Source organism: Caloenas nicobarica, chromosome 11 (assembly GCF_036013445.1).
Source record: "Caloenas nicobarica isolate bCalNic1 chromosome 11, bCalNic1.hap1, whole genome shotgun sequence".
NCBI lineage: Eukaryota > Metazoa > Chordata > Aves > Columbiformes > Columbidae > Caloenas > Caloenas nicobarica.
In genome coordinates, this window is record NC_088255.1 from 12,986,167 (window position 1) to 13,006,396 (window position 20,230).

At 45.7% G+C, this 20,230-nt stretch overlaps 1 protein-coding gene across 10 annotated transcripts in view; it reads left to right on the plus strand.

Annotated features, from left to right (window-relative positions):
* Positions 1–20,230, plus strand: part of FOXP1 (forkhead box P1) — a 384,901-nt gene that overhangs the window by 286,411 nt on the left and 78,260 nt on the right. The window contains exon 1 of one of the 10 annotated variants that reach the window (XM_065642244.1): positions 13,476–13,540. The exons of the other annotated variants lie outside the window; for them this stretch is intronic. The gene's annotated coding sequence lies outside the window, so the exon portion shown is untranslated. Of the gene's footprint in view, positions 1–13,475; positions 13,541–20,230 lie in introns of those variants that run through there. 10 annotated transcript variants of the gene reach the window in all.

Sequence of the window (20,230 nt, forward strand, 5' to 3'; positions counted from 1 at the left end):
GCCCCAAAGTCTCAGGGATTTCTCTCTGGAATAGGAGAATTAATATAATGCAGAACGTAGTTCAGATATTTTTAAATCATGTTGTCCACAACTGGCACTACCAGGAAAGGTATGTTTATGACTTCCATCACTGTTATTTTTTACTTGTGTTTGTTTGCTTGTAAAGTGTGCTCATTTTGAGTCCTTCACTCAGCTGTGTCTACCCAGAAGAAAAACAAACCCATTTCTTCTGGGAGAGCCCGGCAGTGCACACATCAGAGGAGCAGGGCCAGCTGCGAAATTGTGTTGTTGCTTTGTTGTTAATTCTGCAGGAGTGAGTGGAGGGGACCACCCTGTCTTAAAAAAAAAAAAAAAAAGAAAGAAAAACAAAACAAAACAAGAAAACCACACCAGCAAAACAAAACACTTTCAGTTTGCAACTTCGATTTTGCTGAAAAAAGCAAACTAAAAAATAAAAAAGGCAGCAAACAAGCTTATTGCTTGCACAGGCTGCTATAATAATTACTGGGGCAGTTTTTCCATTCCTGGTTGCTTTTGCCTCACACCTGTAGGAGGCCTGTTCTTTTGCTTCTGTGCTTCACTACCAAAGTACTTTTATTTGAAAACACGAGGAAATTCAATTTCCTAACACGCCTCTCAAGTCAGGGCAGTTACGGCAATAGAAGAGTTGCAAACGGCTCATGTGTGAACAGTTTAGGATGGAGCTGTTGGTCCGGGGCCATGCTGAGGTGCGGGAGAGGGAAGATAATTGTAAATGTTCTTGTGGGGATCTGATTGACAGCTTATTGTCTGCAGGCAGTTGAGTGAAGAATAGGAAATGAGTTAAGTGTAGGGATCTGGCAGGCTGGAGGTGCTCCTGATGGCAACGCACCCGGGGCTCCCAAAGCAGCCCCAAGCGGGGGTGCCCACGGCACCCCCAAAGGGACACCCCCTGCTGGGTTCAAAACGTGTGTGAGGTGAAGCTGTGTCTTGTTCGCTGCTGCTTGGTTGTCCGGGGGGGCCTAGAGCGGTCTCAGCGCCCAGGGTCGGTGTGTTGGGGTGACCTCGGTTTGTCTGCGGTGCGTTTCCGACCCGTTAATGTGGGGGGACAGCGGGGACATTGCGCAGCACTGGTGGGTGCCCACGGTCCGTAAGAAGGAAACGTCTTCTCCCCTGGCTCAATAGATTTGTTAACATGAGGTCTCTCTGAGAGTTTTACAGTATCATGAGGTCTGGGGCCAGTTGAGTGTGTTTTGAAGGTTTTGTTATCTCACCTTGTTCTCTGGAGTGATGCACGCCCTTGGGTCTGAGTGCCAGTGAGAAGCCCCTGATGAGCGATTAAATGTGATAGAACTGCATGTGCTAAAGACAGAAATACATTTTAAAAAATACTCCTCCCCCACAACCTCACTATCTGTGGTTTTTTTAAATCTTCTTGCCTATGTGCATTAAAAAAAAAAAGGAAAAAAAAAAGAAAAAAAAAAATCCCAGCTTTGCATTGTTAGTGCAGGCTTCTGAGCCAGATTGTACTACAGAGCACACTGATGTGTCTTCCCCTGAGGTATGGAAAGATCTATGTGTGCTAAGCAGGTGTTTTCGTTTGTTTAATTGGAGCTGAGTTTAGCACAATATTACAGATAAATGAATTACACATGTTCAGTAATTCATAGAAAGTGATCGTTGTTTTGCTTAGGCACTTGTCTTCACATCCAGGTTTGCAGAGATAGCGTGCTGGCAAACGTGGACAAAGGCCTTTTAAAAACAAAAAATGGTGTGTACATGAGGAGAGCCTGGTGTCTGGTTGCTAAAACAGCAATAACTATTTTGTCTTTGTTTAAATTGTAGCATTTTAAATTTAAAGAGTATCCTGTTTTGACAAACTACAAAACCACAGGTCTGAAAAAGAAATGCATGAGGCCTGTGTCGATCATCGGTGGCATCTCCGGGCAGGAAGCTTTGGGGTGACACAGCCGGCGGTGACGGCACCGGCGATGGAGAGACCCGGGAAGCACCCGGAGGACTCCAGGGCTCCTCCGGCATGCCGCTCCCAGAGCCGGTGGCATGCACGTTGCGTGGCAGCACAACAACTGGCTTGCTTCTGCCGGTGTTTTTTATTTATTATTAGTCACTTTTTCCATCTTTTTTTTTTTTTTTTTTTTTTTTAAATGGGGCTTCCTGGGCGCAAGCTGCTCCCCTCCTCAAAGAGGTGCTGAGGAACCACTGGCAGGTCTCGTAGCAGCGGGACGGGAGCCGTGGATCCCAGCAAAGCCCCCGGGCGGGGGCAGCAGGGGTGACGTGCTCGCTCCCCCCGAGCAGCACCCAGCGACACCCCACAGGGCAGCTCGGAGGCGCTGCCTTCCAAAGGACGAGCAAAACCGGCCGCTCCTTACAGCTTCCCTCCTGGTTTTGAGTAGTCCCAGCCCTTGGCCAGCTTCCAAATGGATAATTACATTCAACTTACCCAAATTTCCTCTGCAGATTCAATTGTAAACTATTTTCTCGCTCTCTCCTGCCAGTGTTGTATATAACTGCGCTGCACAGCGTTAAACAACTGTCATGCGCAGCTCCAGAGCCTGTTTTAAGCACAGAAAGTAAAAGGTTGTATCAGAACTTGGGCTGAACTTTAGAGAAAGTGTTGTTTGTGCCTTTTCAGTTCGTGAAGTACTTTGGAGCGAGCTTTTAGATTAAAGGTGTGGTTGGTGCATAAGTCATGTTATTAGCAGATGGTGCCAGCACTTGAGGCTGATTGTGAAAAGTGACTTATCCAGGGACGTCCTTTCTCATGGATGTGTTCTCATATTAATAATTGAAATTAAGGTTGTTTAGCTGCATTCCTCATTCATCTAGGAATTCGTTAATGCATCACAGGTAGGGCGGCTGTGCATATTCCTTCCCACTCCCTGGCGCTAGCTTCCCACCCGTCTCCTGCAGAGCACTCCCTTCCATGGGCTACAACAGAAGGGTCTTGTACGACAAGAGCTACACTGACAGAGAAACCAGCAGCCCTTACCCACATGGGTACCTGTATAAAGCTGTGCCTAGCAAAGCCTGCGTCCTAGGACGTGATCCAGGCAGTGGATCTTGGTGTGGCAGCGTGTTCTTCTGAAGGAAGCCCAAAGGCACGTGGGGAAGTGGTGTGTGATCTGGGAAGTGCTCCTACATCCTCCACATTAAATGGAGCCACCGCAGTAAATCACAGTTGAAAGTGAGTTGGAAGTTTTTGAAACTGTAGTTGCTTGTTTGAGGCTTTTCCTGCTGCACGTGTCGGGATGGGATTGTTCTACGGGAGGCTCCTGGGAGTTAACGTGTGTCCAAACCCAGCCGCAATCTCGGAATGTTTGTGGCGGTGTAATCTATAAACTTTTAATTATATATATATAGCTGGGTAAATAGCTTGAAATTTCTTTCAACTCTTTGTTCACGAGTGTATATTAAAAAGTGCCCATCCCACATGCACACACACACCCTTTTCCTTCCTTCCTTCCTCGTTTTACACCCACTTCCAGCAAGGCTTTGGCTCGTGGCATCCTTCCTTGTGCCGGGAGCCGTGGCCGGAGCTCCCCGCAGGGCTGGCCTGGCCGGAGGCTCCGTGGTCCATCCATCCCCTGCTCTGCCATCTTCCCAGCATGTGTCCCGTGCCAGAGGAGGGTGCAGAAGCTTTTGGCTCTGTCTGGGTTTCCCACCTGATGTGCAGCCTATTTGGGAGGCTGATTCTGCAGCTTCAAACATTTTAATGAGATGCAAATTGTTTGCGATGCTGCCTTATTAAATGTATTGTAATTTTAAAATCATTTGCTCGTTAATTGTATTTAAATAGCTGCCACTTAGACAAGCAGAAAGTTTCTGTAAAGATAAATTGTTTTTTCTTTTTACTATGTTTGAAAGCGGCCCCGGTGACCTCTCTGGGCTGCTTTGATACGGCACTTTCCAAATGGAAGCGTGCCCTGGCTGTGCTCGTCTTCTGGTCCACATCCTTTCCCTCAAAGAAGAAATACTCACCCTATTACCTTTCTTCTAGGAAACCGCAGTCCCTTGAGCAGGTAGCACAGTGGGGAGGTGTGGGAGCTATAGAGCAGATCACTCACTTTTCCCCTCTTCAGCCAAGTGGGATCAGCCTAGGTCAGATTTTGGGCTGTGTGTGCTGCCGCTGCTGCGGCTCTGGTGTAGATGGGATTTGAAATGGTCCCCAAGATTTAGGGGGTGCTTTACATCTTTTGGGACCTTTGAAATTCCCAGCCCATTTTTATGTCGATGCATGTCTGCTGGGCTGCCAGGGCAGGGTCGCCTGTCCCAGCACCTTCAAGGCTCTGTCTTCTGCATATTGAAATAAATGGCAAAGTTTCTCTTGGCTCCAGCTGAGCGACCTGAAGTCCCCGTTGACCTCAGTTCAGGTTGGTTCAGAGCTGCTTTTGATCGTACATTGTTGCTAGCTTTGGCGTGGAGTAAGTTACACGTATCATTTGTATTTTATTTGTATTTGAAAAACCATCCTGGAAAATGAAAAATAATATTTCGTTTCCGCTCATTCTTCTTCCATTGGCTGGAGGGGTCCACCCTGCTCCTGACTCTTGTTTTCCAGCTCCTTCTACATCAGGGCTGGACCCTTGTCTCAAATTTGCGTTGTTTCCCTGGTGGTGTTTCATATTCCCTTTGTTTTCCATTTTCATCTTTGTTGTGTGGCAGGATCAGTAATAATAGTTAATAATTAGCAGTTCAATAGCACTCTTCACCTTCAAAGCAATTTTAGGCATTAAATCACTGCAGCTCTGCTGGCCATATTACAATATTGACTTGTTACTTCACCAGTGTCACCGAGGCAGCAAGAACTGCATTTTTATGGAGGCCAAAATGGGGTCATTTTTTTTAGAGTACAAAATTGGCCAAAAAAAAAAAATTTCTCCTAGGCTGACACTTTGCCAAATTTCAGCATAGAGCCAATTTTTAAAGCTGAGTAATAAACACCTGAAAAGTTCTGGTTTATAATGGCAGTGCTGAAAAGCCATTAAATGAATGGCTCTGCTACAACGCATGAAAACCCTCTTAAACTGTCAAAAAAACCTGTAAAAGCTGGACAGAGGCTTAGCGAACGCCAGCTTTGCCTTTGAGCCTGGAGCTGAGGGATGCAAACCGGTGGGGATGGGTAGGGCAGATCATTAGGGGTGTCCCTTCTCTGTGGCGGGGAAATGATCCTTTCCCAGGGATGTGGTGGAGCAAGGTGAGCATCCCATCCCAGGTGAGCATCTCTCCAGGTCTCCCCAGCCGTTGGGGAGAGGGAGAGCAAGGAGGAGCGATGGGGACGGAGCTCCAGGGGAGCAGAGAGCGGAATTTGTGGCCAAGCGAGCAGGGCCTGGAGCAAAGGAGGAATCCGGAGATGCAAGGTGGTAGAGGAGGCTTGGGGGGAAATGGCGTGAGAAGGAGCAGCATGGCGAGAAGCCCAGCTTGACTTGTTTTCTCCTGGGCCCGAAGGACATATTTCTGTGTGGATTTTCAAGGAGGCGAGGGCAGCTCCGCTTCCTTCTGCCTGTGACCTGCAGCTCGCTGGCACACGCCGGTGCAAACGCCGCATCCCCGATGGGCATCGTAGGTGCAAATGGCTGAGAGTCAGGTACCAAAAACCACCTCCCTGAGGGGCCACCAGCCCCTGATCAGCTCAGACCCTCTCCCCTTCCCAGCACGGGGTCTGCTGGTGGAAGGTGCCGCTGGGAAGCTGAGCTGTAAAAGCAGTGTAGTAAAATAGCAAATTGACCAGTAAAAGAAATCAGTAAATGAAGGGAACAGCTATTAATGTGCCAAACCAAGATGTATAATTATACCCTAGGACTTTTCCAAACTAATACATGTTAAAGGTGTAAACCTATTAAAGGAGAGATTTTTCCGTACAGTGAACTTATGTAGATAGAAGGATTTACAGTGTATTTTATTCTTGTATTATAAGGTATAAGGAACATTTGAGCAAATGCAGTCATTCCTATTATTACAATATCATACATTTTTCATACCATTTTATGCTGTTCTTCAAAAACTTTGGCACTAATTCTCTTTATATTGTTAGGAATTTTCTTTTAAAAACAGAATTCTTTTTCTCAAATAGTTAATTAGATTTTGAACTTCAAATACGGTACTTATTTTTTTTTCCTCCCAAGAATAGGGGTGTTAGATCCATTGTGCTGGCCAAATTACAGTTTGGATAGTTAAATTCTCTCTGCTTAATCACCCTGCAATTTCATTCGAGTGAAGGATTTGGTGCCTCAGGTGTCCTGAATTCCTCCAGAGCTCTGTATGGCGAAGTTGCTGCCACCATCCATCCCAGAAGTGGCTGCATTTAGTGGCAGAGAATTGTCATCTGCTTCCAGAGCATAAATAACAGTTTCACTCACAGACGTGGATTTTTGTAGTATTCCTCTGTTGTTACACTTTGCGGCGAGTTTGTGCTTTTCCAACCCAAGCAGCCCTGCCCCAAGTCTTCAGGCGCATCTGAGAGATTTCTCCTGTGATGGGAAAACAAATTTGTAGTAAGGGGCTCCAGACAAATCCCTTTGTTTGGTCACCCTTTGCCATGACTGGTGCAGTAAAGAAGTGGGTCCCAGCTGCCCCGCCGCATCCCCTGCTGGGTCGGAGACTCGCTGCTTCTCAGTGTCATCCTTTTTCTTGTTGCTCAGATGGGAGAAAAGGATTGGGACAGCGGCAGTGGGATTGGGATAGGAAACGTCCATGGGTTGTAACGCTGGGTTGCAGACAGGAGCCCACTTTGCCTGGGGAAGGGGGGTGGGATGAGAGGCCCCTGTCCTTGAGCTCAGTTTGGGCCCGGTTTATTTGGGAAGAAGTGATGGATCACGGCATTGCGCTGTGAAGGGCAGGAGTGGAAGGACAAAGGGAAGCCCCAAAGCACACAGCCAGCCCCGCTTAGTGCCGCACAAAGGGCTCTGAGCCGGTTGGATGGCCCCAAGGGATGTGAGAGCAAAGTCCCGTAGTTGTGTTTGCCTAGCCCGTACGGCCGGCTGTTTCTTGTCCATGTGAAACCAGACGTGCACCATCAACCTGACTGACATGGCCAAAGGCCAGGGGATGGCTGTGCCAAAGCTGGGTCCCCTCCTGCCCTGCAGCGTGCCACCGGCTTCTCCTCCCGTTCTGTGCCCCGTCCTGCCAGGCTGAGCGAGGGGACGCGCCTGACCCAGAGACAGCGAGGAGGAGGAGATGCACCCTATGTGGAGGCCTCTGTCACCATGCTCTGCTTTCAAAGGAGCTTTTTATCCATATACAGGAGAACCCGGGATGGTAACCTTTAGTAGCTCCTCCTGGTAGTTCAGCCCTGCCTTGCAGCATACTTGGCGAGTCTGGCATGGCAACCAGACTCAGCTCAGAGGCAGAGGGCTGCTCTGCATCCTCCTGCCTGCAGTAAGCCTTCTTGGCTTTAGCACTGTTTGCCAGCTTTGCAAACCACTCTGTTCTGCTGCTTTTTGGCATTTTGGAGGTGCATTTGATTCCTGGAGCCGTGGTGCCACCCGTTTGCTCTAGCTGGAGCAGAGAGATCCTGGTGCCTCCTTCCCCGTGTAGCATCAGCAGCGCTGCAGCTTTTCTGTCTGCTCCTGTCTAACCATGAGGGCTGTTGCCTAAACACCTCTTTAGGAAATAATTTGAGTTGTTTTGTTGCATGTGCAAAGTTAACTGTTTTCCTCTTTAAAGAAAAGATGAGCAAAAGCTCTTCCCATGGGTGCTTTCTTTAAAAAAATTAAAAGTAGCTCTTGAATGTTGGAGGAAAACTTGGAACTATGAGCCAGCTAAATATACTGTATCATGAAACCTTGGGGACCATTGAAATGAGAACAGTGGCCCATTACTGCTAAGAAGGTGTTTTATTGAAAATACTCCGACATGTGTTCCCAACAGAGTGAGTAAAAACCGGCAAGATGCCCAGCGGTGATACAGGTTTTTCTCACAGATGAACCAGAATATGTAGCTCGGCACTCCCGGGTTGTGTGCAAGTAAGCTGTGTAACACACTGATAGGTGTTTCTAGGTAAAAGGTCCCATATTTAGTCTGATTTATTTTAAATCTGTGGCTATATATGTGTGTAGTAGGGGTGTGTGTACGTACGTTGTTGTGGAAGTAGGCATGGTTTTTTCGAAGGGGATTCTTTGTGATGAGGTGAAGCATGAAGTCTCCTGATGCCAGAAGCCGATTGCCAGGAGAGGGCAGCGCATCTGACTGGCCGTTTCACACCAGCGGTACCCGCACCAGCCCCAGACTGGGGTGATCCACCTCAAAAGGCAAAGCTGGGGGCACTGGGGCTGCTCCTGCCCGCAGCGCCCACCTGCCTGCACAGGGGCCATGAGCAGGAGAGCGTCTGTCTGGGCTGGCCAGGAGTCCACTGGTTAATACTTAACGGGCAAAAATGTGTTTGATTGACATTTGTTTTGTTGATGTTTCATTCTGTGTGGTGGTGTGTGTGTTTGGTTTTTGTTTTTTTTTTTTTTTTTTTCTTACCATGGCAACTTTAACATCATGCCAAAACACTTACTCCTCTCGGAGCCATTGCTGTTGTCATGCCCAGTAAGTTATTTGGTAGACAGGGGTTGTTCTTTTCAAGTGGAGGTGTTGCCATCTCCTACCAGGTAACACCTCCAGTCTTCCTTGTCCTAGGATTTTCTCTGTGTGAACACCATGTTTCAACCCATGGCAAAAAAAAGAGTTTTAATGGAAACTGCAGCATTTCCTCTACTGTACGTGACGTAAATGCTATCTCACATAATTAGGGAAAGTAACTGAGAACAGTTAGTGGTGATTACCTTTCAATATATTGTGTACATTGGGGCAGAAAAATAAATTATGAATAATGCCCAAGCATACTCGGAACAATTTGCACACTGTGCTGTGAGTGATGCAGACCTGCTGGTAGGAGAGTGTGCTAATAAATTTTACTTTGTGGCGGAAACAAGAGATTACAGTTTATTAGGAAAGGAGATGGCAATTTATTAAGATCAATCAAATATGAATGCAGAGCAAAAATATTGCTGTTTATGTTTATTTATCTGGAAGCATGTGGGGTGCAATTATATAAAATTTGTTGTTTACCTGTGATGTTTGATACATTATTAATATTTTTATGTTTAGAGGGAACCATAATTTTACTGAAATGTCTTCCATAACTCCTGCACAATCATATTCATAACTCACCTGAATGTTGACACATCCTGCTGTGTATATATAAATTAACTAGTAACACTGGCATTATAAAATGATGCATTAAATGAAGATGTGAATGGTAATTTAAAGCATGCCATGAAGTGAAATTTAAACCATTGTACAACACTGAGGGGATTTAAAGAGCCTTCCTCGTGCAGAATTTGCAGGGCCAATAAGGAAAATGACAGTTTCACGTCAAAAAAAAGAAGAGCAACAGGGACACAAGCGTTACTGAAATGTTAATTGCTTTGCTGTCCTGTTTTGCTAGAGACACCGTCAGCCTAAAAATTACTTTTCTGTCTGAGGATATTTTACCATGAAGGCATTAGCTTGAGATTATTAAAAATGACAAGAAAAAATGTTTACTTTGTCCTTTTTCTCAGCACTTTGTGGGTAATAAGTTTCGCTGTTTCCTGTTTAGTCAGTTGTTTTCCCCGTTTGTTTTCATAGGTCTTTCAAACATCAACAAGGGCAAATGAAGCATTCTCAAAACAGGAAAATGTGATTTAACCCCACAAAAATGGGCCTGGGGATCCAGGAGCGGCAATATTATCCGAGATGGCTTTTTCCCTCAGAACTGCAAAGAGCAGCTTGATTTTAAACCGGCCCGTGTGCTGAGCAGCGTAATTTGCCAGGTTTGGCGTTGGCTCCGGCGGGCGGGCTCCTCGGTGAGCAGCGGGGCTGCCCACGGGCAACCGCACCAAAATTCACCTGAATTGCTCCAGATTTGTGCTCGGGGATGGGGGAAGAGGATTTGGCCCACCGTCTGCTGCCAGAGAGCAAAGTGAGACTTATTTGGCCCTGCCTGCCCAGGGGAGCATCCTGAGGACAAGAACAGACGAATTGCTGTCTTAGGTAGAAATTGCCTTGTGTTGGGACTAGACATAAAATTCCTTAATTTGGGGCAGGTTAACTCTGGTTAGAGGAGGTTGCACTGTGTGGGTGTCTCGTCTTTTCTTTCTCTTTGCCCCGGAGGCAGCTGGTGGTTTTTGATAGGCAAGTCCATGGTTTCTGCGTGGTTACATACCTGCAGAAGTCTGTGAATTAAGTGTCCATGTAAAACAATGGCATAATAAAACCATTTATTCCACTGTATTCATCGCCATTGTAGTTCATAGGCTATTCCTCTGACTTGGACCGTAGAGCCCATGCTGTACTCCAGTGATAATTTTTTTTCACCTGGGTGTTGATGCCACCACTTAATATGAACCAGATCTCATGAGCAGATAGCCGGTATAGATAGCCACCTAGTCTGCCACGCTCATTTGCGGTTATTTTTAATCTATTACTTTTTGTGTTCTGTTTTGAACATCCCTGTCTGATTGTCTCTGTCTGTGATGACTCTCTGTAATTTAATGGAATTAAAGTGGGAGTTTATGGTTCTTCTCAGTCTTTTAAAATATTTTGCTGGCTTAGGAATGCATTATATTTCATGGTGACCTTACTTAACAAGTGCTACCATCTCTGTTACTAAGGGAATAGACCGAAGGTTTTAGCCTACAGCAGATGTTGGCTGAGCTTTGCAGGTATGAAGCTTTTATATGAAAGGGTATAAAATGCTTTAAAAATATGGCTTGCAGGTTCTGTGGCCAGCACTCAGTGCTTAGACAGCACCTTTCATTTTCAAAGTGTTTTGCAAATATTGGTCTACAGAAGATCCTGAAATGAGTAGTGTTACTCCCGTTTTGCAGATGAGGAGACAGAGATGTCGGGGCCGTTGCCTGCCTTTGAAGTGGTGGGTGTGCAGGCAACTCTACAGCAAGGCCAGAAATTTTGCAAACTGAGCCCTCAGAGAGAGAGGCATCCTCAATGTGATAGATGTTTTTCAAAACAAAACAGAACAAAAAGCAACAAAAATGTCTAGATGACTTTTCCTTAAGGCTGGGAAGAATTGTCAGTGCTAGAGCCAGCACTGTGCTTTTGCTTTGTGTGTAACTCACAGACCTGTGCTTTTTCTTTGCCCGTGGAAAGAAGATAAATGCCTTGTATGAAGTTGTAGGCTTCATAGAGTCCCCTTTTTAATAAATATAGTAAGTCGGAGCTTGGTCCAAAGATACGTGAGCAGCCAGCAGTCAGGGCAGAAGGAGGGCACTGGTCTTTCGTTGAGCTGCGTGTACCTGGGTCCATCTTTGTGAAACGCCCTGTAAGAATTGAAGATGTGACTTAATAGGATTGAGGGTCATGCATGCATGAGAAGTTTGTGCTGCGGAAGCGAGTTAGATCAGATGATTTCTGAACTGGGGTCTGTGGAGCATCCTATGACTGGTGTGCACAGACTGCCCGGGTGTGCAGCCCCTCCGTGTTTCAGCTGTGGAGTTACTAAGGGTGTGTTTTAAATGCACAGAGCTGTTTTCTACCGATGCTCTTGTTCCATGAGTGCAGCTGGGGATGCTGCGACCGTGATGCTTTTTGCAGATGCAGCAGGTCTGTAAGAGAAACTGTTGAAAAGTTTGTGTATTCTGTAATATATTCCCCAAAGCAATTTTATTTCCTCGAGATTACTTTGAAGTCCAGGACAGGAAGGATTCTCTTAAGCGCAGGCGATAATTATTACTAGATCATTGCATGCATTACCGGTTTATGTTGTTATTGAGAGTCCAGCGTGTTGGAGTGTGGGTGTGTTATTTATTTGCTTGAATTGCATACATATAATACTTACAAATACCGGCTGTGTCCCTGCCCTTTGTGTGCTGACCTGCTCCGTGCCTGTGTGCCCCTTTAAGAGGCAGGCGCTTTCTGATTCATGTAGGCTGTTTCTGGCAGATTTAGGGTCTTGCAAAAGATGCCCTTAGTCCCTTATTAAATATTCATAAGAAGGTGGGGTCACATTTTTGTGACCTGAAAAAAATCCCATTAATAAATTTGTTATCTGACACGCAAACACTTCAGGGTGGAAAGCAATCCATATCACATCCCATTTAACATCAGATCACAAGTTGTCAGTAAATTGGGTCCTTTGTCTTTGCTTCTTGTGAGGTTCTTCAGCAGCAGAACTAATGGGGCTATTGTCTGACAGCCCTCGACTCCTGCAAATAAAGTACAGTTCTGCCTGGGAACCGTGTCAGGGCAGCGTCTGTCTTTCCAGTTACTTGCACGTGAACTAACTATCTATGGCAATTTTGTCTTCAGAAACCATGTGAAAATATTTTAAAAAATTAAATTGAAATGGCAGGAGAGATTTTTACCAAGTATTACTGCCTGAGATGAAGTAGATAGTAGCTTTTTGGGCAAGAGAAATTAGGTTACCAGAGCCATGGCAGTGCCTGGCTGAGAGACAGCGCAGTGACAGGGTCGTGTCTGTGTGTTGCAGTCTGGGGGCCACGAAAAGTTATTTCTTTGAGCTCCCCCGCAGGAGAGGTGGCGGAAGCTGGTTCTGAGTGATGTGAAACTGCTGATGGTGCCGAGGTGCCGCAGAGCCAAACACCACGGTTCGCTTCCACCAAACTCGAGGGCTCGGCCACCTTCAGAACAGGTGGCGGTGGCTGGTGCTGGCAGAGGAGCCCCTGGCTGGGGATGTGTCTGAGCATCCCCTTGGTGTGTCTGAGCAGCACCCCCACCCCCGGCTCTGAGCATCCCCTTGGTGTGTCTGAGCATCCCCCCGTCTCTGCGCATCTCCCCGGTGTATCTGAGCATCCTCCCAGGGTGTCTGAGCATCTCCCCCTGTATCTGAGCATCCCCTTGGAGTGTCTGAGTATCCCCCCGGTGTATCTGAGCATCCTCCCTGTGTCTGGCCGGTCCCCCTCTCTTGCTGAAGGGAGATCAGCACCCGGGGTCCCGTTCGCAGGCCGGGCGCACTAGTCTGCTTGGTGCAAACTCCTGTTAGAGGCTTCTTGTGGTTGTTGTGTTGTATTTCTTTTAATTATTATTTTCCGATATTAAACTGTGGGGAAAGGCGAGAGGAGAGTAAAGGCCACTTCTCACTGGAAAAGAGAAAGTTGCAGTGGAAGGAGGGACCGATTCTCCTTCCCCCCGCCGTGCCGGCAGCTCGGTGCCGCCTGACACTTCCCCCGCCCGCGCCCGCAAAACAGATTGATTTCGGGGAGGGGGGCGGCTTTTACCCGCTCGGGCGGTGGGGACGGTCAGGGGGCGCGGCGGCAGCGCGGTGCCCGCCGCGGGAGGAGGAGGAGGAGGAGGAGGAAGGGGGGGCCGGGCCCGCGGGGCGCCCCGTTCCGGGGCGGGGTGTGCGCGGCGGCGCAGGGCGGGGCCGCGCGGGTGGCGGCGCGCGGCGGCGGCAGCCCGCGAGCAGCGCGCGCCCCGGCCACTCCGCCCGCACCCGCGGAGGCTCCGCACCGCCCCGCACCGCCCCGCACCGCCCCGCACCGCTCCGCTCCGCACGCTCCATGGCCCGGCGCGCCGCGCGCCGCCCGCCGCCGCCCAGGTGGGTGCCCTGCGAACGGTTGGGGGGGGGGGACGGACGGCGGGCCCGGTCCCCAACTGGCGGAAAGAGGCCGGGATGCTCCAGCCTCGGCTGCTCCTGTCGGGGCGGGAGTTTGCCGGGCCGGTTCCGCGGGGTCCGCGCCCGCCTGTGAGAGGAGGGAGGTGCGGTGTGCGCGCTTTGCAACTCGCTGGAGGGTTTTGAAAGTGATGAGTTTTGTGTTTTTACCCGTCTTTTGTTCTGACAGTTTGGGTGCGCGGAGCCGGCCGGGCAGTTTTTACTTCCGTGCTGTAGTTTTGAAGAGCAGAGAGGAAGGAGGGAAAGTGCCCAGGGCCGGGTAAAATACTTCGTCAGGTTTAAATGTCAGGAACCGGGATTGCTGAATGGGTTCACCAGTCAATTTACCGGGGGGGAATTAAGTGAGTGAGCTTTGTTTTTGACATTGACTAGTGTTATGAACCCCAGCGAAATAAACGTAACGGGATGTAAACGCAGCTGAGTTAAGTGTCAACCCCGCGAGCCTGGATTTCAGTGCAAACCAGACGGTTTTTCTGGGGTGGCGGTGGGGCGGAGGGAACCCTTAGGAAGTGGGTGGTAAGTTTAGAGCAAAGTGCACACACACTCTTCCTCTTTGGAATTAACTCCTTCAAAGCCAGCTCGCTTCACAAAACACTGAGGGTTTCGACTTGTCCTTGCACTGGTGGTCGGGAAAAGCCACTCGATAGCGCGACACAGTCATCTCGGTGCGTGTGCCGGCGTTCGGAGTGCTACCGTCTTATATTTTTAAATAAAAACAAGTTTGGTGGCAGGAAATGTGAATCATTCGGGGTGACTAAGATCTGTTTATGAAAACGAAACGGTTAGATTTATGCTAGCAAGGAGTGTTGAATTGCAAACTACAATAAATCGCTGAAGTTTATTTCTAATAAAAAGTGACTTACGCAGGCTAGTTTGCCTTTTATAAATAAACGGAAGTGTTAAAGTCTTTTTCATTTAGATCAGGGCTAATTTTCATGCCTGATGCTCCCGGGCCCGATCCTGGAATGGCTTGCGTGTGTGCAATAGCTGTAATAGGAGAGGAGCCTCTCTCCCTCTCTCCCCCGAAGCAATAAGCACTCTGCCTGCTAAATTAGTATTTGCTGGATTGGGCCCCTCATAAGTATGTTTATTGTGCGGAGCTTTCAGACATCTTTACGTCAAGTTAAAAAGCAATGCTATTTGCTTCTCTCTATCTTAACAGTCACAGCTAAAAGACACGTTTATGCGTGAATGTGTCATTAGAGTGTGCTTCTGTCTGGTGAAGAAATGGCTTTTGTTGATTGTGTATTTATTGCAGCAGCAGCCTAGAAGTCTCTAAAAGCGGGCACTCTCCTCACAGCCAGCGGAAAATCTGCTGTCAGAGGCTTTCAGTGATCTCCTGTGACTACTTCCAAAAAATTTCATTGATAAGGCTGCAGAGATGAAACCCAAATCCTTCCTAAACAGAGTAGCTGCCTTGGCCTAGACCGTGATAGAGCTGAACTGCAAACTGATTGGTGTGACACTTTATAATCAAAGTTGATTTATTGTTCATTAGTAGTGCATTAGCCCTTTCAGGCAAGACAGTTATTTGTGTAGTGGCCTGTCAAACAAAAGACCGCTAGCACCTGTCACTTCTAAACCATGAGATAAGTGAGCAGATATTAAGATAATGCAAATAGAAATACACTGGAATGAGGTAAAGTTCTAGCAATTTCTCTGTAAGAAGTATTGCTTTATTTAACGTGCTCGTGTTTGGCACGTAGAGGAACTGGACTGTAGAGCAAAGGGGTTCCCATGTGCCAGGACCATCAGGAGGAGAAGGTGCAGCCAGGAACTGGACATGTGTGGTTTCAGAGCACATCCGAGGTGAGGAGGCAGCTGGGGCAGATAATGAATTGGGAAAAGCCAGTCGCTCACGGAAGATGCAAATGCTATTTTGGTAGCCTTTATTTAATTTTGTTTGATTTTAGTTTTAGTGTGAGAGAAAGATTGAGGCACTTTTCGTGTTTTGTCCCTGACTCCTTCCTCTTCTTCCCAATGGACAGATGTCATGAAATGATGCTCTTACTGGCAGGGGTTAATTATATGAAAACTTGATGACATCACGGCAGAGCTGTGAGAATGTCAAAATACATCTGCTGCCATATTCAGACATATTGCTCTCCCTCTTCTCCCCCTATATCAGCTCCCCTCCCCTTCTCAAAAGGGAATGATCTCATGACATAAAACAGAAAACAACACAAGTGTCAAAAGAAAACAAAATTAGTGAACTTTTGTCTGCCACCATAGAAACGAGGATTAACTTATGTTATTCCAGAGCATGGAATGGTGACTATCTGCATGAGGATATATAGTGTATTGTCTTCTGTGAATTTTCATTTGACAGGGATTTTGGAGGCTGTGATCTTAATTAAATCTCAACTGACTCAAATAATGCATCTAAAGGCATGCAGTGTTGCGTAACCTTGCTGAGTTGGTAAACCATAAATCATCAGAAAGCTTATGATAGGAAGGGCTGCTTTGAAAATTTTTTTGTTTGCTACAGTTGTTTTTTTTCTTTTGGTCTTGTTCAACATACACTGTACTGTGCCCTCCCTTTTTTAAGCAGCATAGTTTTTGCTTTTTAAAAAAAAAGACAAGCTCTCAGGCATGCTCTGGCCAGTCACCCAGCTGAACTAAAGAGAAGTCATAAATATAATGGGATCGACAGGGAAGAAATGAAATCTCAGCGCTGGCTTTCTGGGGATCTCGTTGCTCGTAGGAAGCTGTGGGTGCCTCATGTTCTTCTCCAGCTGGATTGAGCCCTCTGCACATTTTGAAAGTGTAGCTCTGAGCCCCATGTTGAAATTTATGCTGGGGGTAAACAGTTATCAGACACCACTGTGGATAACGCGTCGCCCCCGGGTTGCGCTGGGTCACAGATGGATTACTGCGCTAATGGACGGTGGGCTTTGACGTTTGCACAAGTTGGGTTGACTTCAGTTGTGTGCGAGGAAGAAAAGGGTTGCAAAAGTTGTGTGGAGAAGGGTAAAGGGGATTTTTAGGCATTGAAAGTGATGCAGGGCAGTCAGAGCGATTTCTCACGCAGCATTTTAACCTGGCAATGCTCAAGCACTGATGTCGCTGGAGAATTGTGTTGTTTTTAAAATACTGAAGCTAAACAAATTACTACTTAGGTGTAAAGTGCTTTGCTTTTTGAATTTGTGATTGCATGCCCTGGGCAGCTGAAGGAAACGTAAGGGGAGAAGGATTTTTGCGTTCAAAAGTTTAAGGAGTTGCAAAGCTCTTGTGCTTTCTTACCCTGTATTTCTCAGTCATTTTAGAGCTGCTGTAGACAAACCTAAGCTGGAAGGACACAGCACTCGGATTTACTTTATTAAATTGTTTCCTGGTAGCAAGATAACTTACTGATGTTGTTTTCTCCCCTCTTTGCAAGGGAAAAGCGGTAGCAGGGGTAGTTTTATCAACACCTGCAAAACTAGATTGTGGGAACATCGTGACACCATAAGCTAAATTTGTTATTGTTTGGTGAAAGGCTTGGCTGGTTTTGAGCAGTTTGTTTGTTTTATTGAAAGCAGAACTGCATTACTGGAAACTACTTTGCTGTAGTTCAGTTAAAATGTCCTGTACTGTTTTGTTTTTATAAGGTGCTTACTTGCTCAGCTTCGCTTTCCAGTTATAAGGAAAGGGGGAAAAAAAACCCACATCATGCAATCATCTGCAGATCTAAAGTGGCCGTGTAGAGAGATTGGGGAGAGAAGCAGCGCTGGCAAATATCTCTTCCCTAGCCTCTTTTTTTTGTCCCCCCTCCTTTATTTTTTTTTTTTTCTTTTTAACCTTTCCAGCACAGTTTCCTCTGCTAGCGGGAGGATCTGTAGTTTGTAATGAAGTTGAACGAATGTTAGAAAACCTAGACCGAATATTGAACAAATAAATGGAATTGCTAATTGTTCTCTGCACTAGTTTCGGGTGGATTTGCCTTCATTGATTAGGTAAGATGCTCTGTTATTTGGGAGAGACAACACCCCCTCCTCTCCAAACTGACAACGGGTTTTAATTTTTAAGCTTTATCTTGCCCTTAAATCTGAAACATCATTGTTCAAATAACTGAGAACAAGGTAAACCAACAACATCAAAAAGGTCGGCTTCTGTGATTTCTCAAGGGCTTGTTATTTTGTACTTTCCAATTCTATTTGATGTCTTGACAAAACAAGATGACACAAGGGAGAATACATTAAATTTTGATTTTCATCTAACCTGTTACAGTAGTGGCAGCTTAATTTCTTTTACTTTTTACCGAAGAAGGCTTTTTGCACAATTACTCTAATTGCCACGCCACTTTATGAGAAGGTTTCTTTACAGGTTTCCCATTTGCCTTGATTTTTCGAGACATTTTTTTGAACGTGCTTTGACCTTTAACACGATGAGCTTGCTGGTTGGAGTGTGTCTTCATTAGAAGTAAATCAGTGAATGGCAAGATTGTCAAAGAACCAACTGATGTTTTCTCATTAGAATCTAATTTGCACCGTTGTGCTTAGCTGTGATGTTCAGCTGTAGGTGTCTGCCATAGGTGTGAAAAACTGCACATTTTAAGCAAATAAAGTTTACAGCTGTTATAAAGGCTACAGTTGCAACCGGAGTAGCAAAGCCTACCCCTGCATTTAAGCAGAGCTCTGGTTTTTTATGGGAAATAAACATCATGATTTAACCAGGTGAATATTTTTTAAGAGCTCACTAATTTTTTCAGCTGGCCGGCACAATACGTGTCTTGTCAAACACCCGGGTTTGCAGAGCCGGCAGCTGAGCCTTCGACTCTTGCTCGAGAAAATACTCGGGGAGTGGAGAGAGGGCTCGTCCTTCCCTAAAAATCTCTGTCAGGAGTTGCAGTTCTTAAGAATTTGACATAGGGGGGAAAAAAAAAAAAAGTCCCTCTGTATAACACTTCCTTTTTGCTCGCATGAAATTCCAGGCATATTAAATGTTGCCGGTTCAATCACAGTGTTTTATTATTTAATTAAGCTCTCCTTAATGTATTAATGAATTAATACACAAATGTAAGGAATCTGACATGATAATCATTCTCAGTATATTAAGGGTGTTTGGGAGAGAGAGGGTTTCAAGGCGTTTCCAAGGGCTTTGGGGGTATTTTGGATGTTTCTAAGCAGGATTGCTTTTGGTTTATTTGAGGCTTTTTGGCAGAATATGTTGATCTAACATTTCCTTTCCTAAACTCTAGATTTTTTTTTTTTTTTTTAACTGAATCATTCTAAAACATCACCACTGTTCAGAACCATATACAGCAGGTTATAATTTTTTCTGTCATGCCGCAGTGGGAAACAAAACCAATAAGTTTTTTAAAATATGAAAAATGATGATGATAATCTCGAGGTTGAAATCTCACTCAGCTTATTAAATGAGTATTTGGTTGTGTGTGTTCCAGTTTAGTCTCTCTTTGACAAATGTTAGATGTAGAAGGGATTTAATTTATGTAAACTTTATATTTTTATGCAAATTAAATGGGTATTTATTATAGCAGAAACAATTATCCTGGCACTTAGTGAGAAACCTGGTATGCATGAGAAATGGTAGATAAGATCAGATGTTTCATTCTGTAAACAAATACGAAAATATTCCCGTTTTTCCTTAGCTAGGAGAGAATACAGAAGACAGCAGACATCCTGACCTGCCGGGGAATGTCAATGTAGCCCATCATGCTGCGGTCTGTGGGTCAGAGGGAGATCTTCTCTCCTGATAAAATACGATAAAATTATAATAAAATGCTAATTTAATTTTAAAGAGAGTTCCCCCCGACCCCGCCTTTAATAGAGAGTTGTATTGTTATGGAGTGAACAGTTATGCTAATGACAGACTACTTAGCTGATTTTACATTAATATAATAAACATTACCTGTCTTAATGTGTTGTACTGTATTATGGCAAAATAACTAAGGCTAAAAGTGAGATTCCATTTTGCATAATGAAGCAGCATTGCAGTTTCTGCGCAAATAATTCTAACAGTGGCGGGGTTTTGTTGTTATTTTGGAGGATGCACTACTGTGTCAGAAACGTTTTAGTGGCGGGATGGACGCGGGTCCTGTCTTCAGCACTTGTTATTTAGCCGGGCTCTGTTCTGGCGTGTGGCACCGTGCTGCTGTTTGCCGGTGTATTGGAGCTTTATCTTCTCCTGTGGCACGAGCAAAGCTCTTCTGCATTGTTTCGGCTGAGATTTTTTTACATTTTAAATGTATTGCACATAATAGCTTTCCAATAAGACAGCTCAAATTAATTTTGTTTGTTTGGTTTTTTTTCCTAGCCGTATCTATTTTTATTTGTAGCCCGGTATTTTTAACTGTTCCTCAGCGACTTGTTTTCCTCCGTTCAGCTATGTTTTGCTCCGTTTAACTTTTATCACAAAATCTTTAACCGAAGAATTGCTGTTTGGAAATCCAGAGTGCCTGGTATGAGGTCTTACTGAAATCAAGTTTGAACATACATCGCAGAGAAAAGGATTTTCTGGCAGAGTTATTCTTTATGAATTAAGGAAATCCTCCCCATCTTCCATGCACGCCTGCTAACAGTTAACAGGACCACAACCGTATCCAGCACTGAAGGCACGTTGTGTGAAAATGGCATTCTTTTTTTTTTTTTTTTCCCCCACTTCATACAAGATTAA